Raw genomic sequence first — 2998 nt, 5'->3', positions numbered from 1 at the left:
TAAGAAAGGGATAGATATGACAGAATATATCATATATCATATTTGTAAAAACAGCAAATAAATCCATGATACACCCACATCTTGAATACTACATGCAGATGTTGTCGCCCCATCTCAGAAAAAGATATATTGGAATTGGAAAAGGTTCAGAAAAGGGCAACAAAAATGATTAGGGGTATGGAACAGTTATGCCAGACCTAACCCCCAGTTTCACTTGAGCAAACAGGAGCTATTTGACACTGTGTGATACGGCTCCTGTGCTCTGTTCCCAAAGTGTTCTGCAGCAGGGGAGGGTCTCTGGTAGTGTGTGTGTGTCACTGGCATATTGGGGTGATGCTGAAACAGGACAGAGTAGAGGTGGCATTGTGGGGCTGTCATGAACCTTAACTCTTCATTTCCCCTACCAAGAACCGAGGGGACAGGAACTCTTACCCAGCGAGGTCACAGTCTGATAGTTCTGCTGCATGACATCCCAGTACAGGGCTCTCTGAGCGGGGTCAAGCAGAGCCCACTCTTCCCTGGTGAAATGCACAGCCACGTCCTCGAAGGTCACCGGCCCCTGAAAGAGCGAGAGTCCAACACTCAGGACCTCTTTCCCCATTCACAGCCCCATTATTTGTGGCAGAGAGGAGCCAATCAAATGGAAGCTGTGGGTGGATCCCACTCAACAGATTCCCACCCTGACCCCGCTCAGAGTATCCAGCAAATACCAGGGTATGGGGACGAAGAGAGAGCCCCTTGTCTCTCCCAGAAGATCCATTACACACCTACTGGCCACCGACTGATACAGGAGACGGAGCCCCTAGCAGGGTCCAGGGAGAGCTCCCTGGTAGGAAGCCCAATAACCTCCTCATTGTGAGGAGCGGGATATGAAGGGAGAGGCAGCTCCAATAAGCCTGACTTATGGGTGCCCCCTTCATATCTCACAGCAGCCGCTGGTTAGTGAGCTCAGGCTCCAGCACTGGGAGTCTGGTCAGTTTGACTAGCTCCATGTAGGTGGGCTATTTTCTTTCTTCACAAATTAGGGCATTTCCACCTCCGAACCTCCTGGGCCTGTTCCTAGAATCTAGGCCACTTATTAAATAACTCCCAGCAGGTTTGCCACACCCTGGCCTCCTCCTTTCCCCACGCTGGGAATTTCCTGCCCCGCTCCAACCTCCAAACCAGACTGTGCAAACCTTCCCATCTCCAGTGTATTTGCTCTCCCTCTCCTCCAGCAGGAACCCACCAGCAACCCCCCGATAATCTCTACCTGAGTTGGCTCCACTGCAGCCATTTCTCTTCCCTGTCCCACGCCAGGCTGGGATGAGCTGGAGCGAAACATGGACGCCATTCTGCAGCCTGTCTGGGGGAGAAGGGCAGTTGTGGGCGTCTCACAACCGGTTTTAGTTAATTTCACATCAGAATTCCCCCAGGTCCCTTCCCTGCAGACAGACACCCTAGATTCTGCCATGCTGGGAAATGCTCAGTCTGTTTATTACAATGTAGATCTGGCCCCTCCTGCCAGGCTAAGCCCACAGAGACATTTATAACCTCCCTTCTCCCTCCCCTCACCCTGTAACAAGTCTCCGAACACAAAGGCTAGAAAAGAGCAGAACCAAAGGAGTCACTGTGGGGGATTCCCTCGGACACTGACCCCACGGCAGCCACATCCCAGCAGGGGGAATATGGAGTCAGGAATTGGCTTTTCCTCTGTCTGATCCTTGTTTTGTTCACTGGAAAGTGGTTCTGCCCAGGGATGCAGCAATACATGTGTCTGGGTGGACTAGAGAGCTGGAAATCTCTCCCTCCATTCATTTCTCCCACTGCCCCTTTCAGTCTCTCCTTCCCGTCCTCTCTCCCTGCCCCTCTGGCTGGGACAGTCCCATTCCTCGGGGCTTTGCTCTCCCAGGGCTGGATTTTCTCCTGGCAATTGCTACTGGGAGGAGAAATGAGGAGGGGCTGTTTGTGCAGAGTCACTTTCTTGCCAGTCCCCAGCACTTTCCCTGAGGTCTGTCAGTTACCTGGAGACTCTGGCTCAGAATTTAGTATTAACTGGGCCCAGGGCTGCCCTAGGGGGCTAGGACCAGCTGGAGAAAGTCATCCCCTGGGCCAGGCAGAGAAGCAGCTTTAATTCAGGTCACTTCCCAGCACAGAACCCCGCTGGGGGAGCAGCAGCAGCTAAGCCTGGTCTCCCCAATCACAATGGAGGCTGCAGCGTCTGACCCAGGAAGCTGAACCCCAATATCCTGAGCAGAGAGGGACAGAGCGTTTGAGCAGCTTCCCTCCTTTAGCTCTCTGGGGAGAGCAGCTAATGAGAGCCCCTCCTCACAGGGAGAATTGCTGATCTCATTTGCCCCACTGTCCATCTGGAGTCACTCCTTGTCTTTCCATACAGTCACTCTGGATTAAAAATGGTCTCAGTGAAATCAGAGTTCAGAAACAATGAGTCCAGAATCCTGTGGAAGAGACCATTGTGCGGCAGTGCTGACACCCTTCCCACCTCCCTCATCCTCCAGATCCAGGACAAGGACTGGACAATGGACTGGAAGTTCATGGACAATCTAGGACAATGGAACTGGAAGTTCCTGCAGTTTTCAAGAGGGGAGAAGAGCAAAAATCTGTGATTTCACCTCACAGTGTCTGATAAGTGGCTAGAAAGTTATCACAGTGACTGGGCCTGGCTAGGGAACGTCGGGCAGTGCTTGGAGCCAGGATTCTGGCATAAGCTAATCAGGGAGAAGAAGCGAGGTCGGGAGCAGCCCCCAGAGCCCCAGTCAGCTCCCGCCCCCTAGATATTCCCTGGGACCCAGCCCCCAGAGTCTGTAGCCAGGGACCTCAGATACCCCTCAGAGCCCCACCGGCCAGAGAACCCCACCAGACCGTCACTGCCAGGTTGGGAATCCCAAAGGGTTTCCCCCCCTCACCCCAAGAGACCCCAAAAGCCAGAGACCTCCCAAAAGTGACCCTCCCACTGGGAACTCAGTCCCTCACTGCCTGCCTAGGATCCCCCCCCCTG

Source organism: Mauremys reevesii, linkage group 14 (assembly GCF_016161935.1).
Source record: "Mauremys reevesii isolate NIE-2019 linkage group 14, ASM1616193v1, whole genome shotgun sequence".
NCBI lineage: Eukaryota > Metazoa > Chordata > Testudines > Geoemydidae > Mauremys > Mauremys reevesii.
This window is presented reverse-complemented; position numbering follows the sequence as displayed.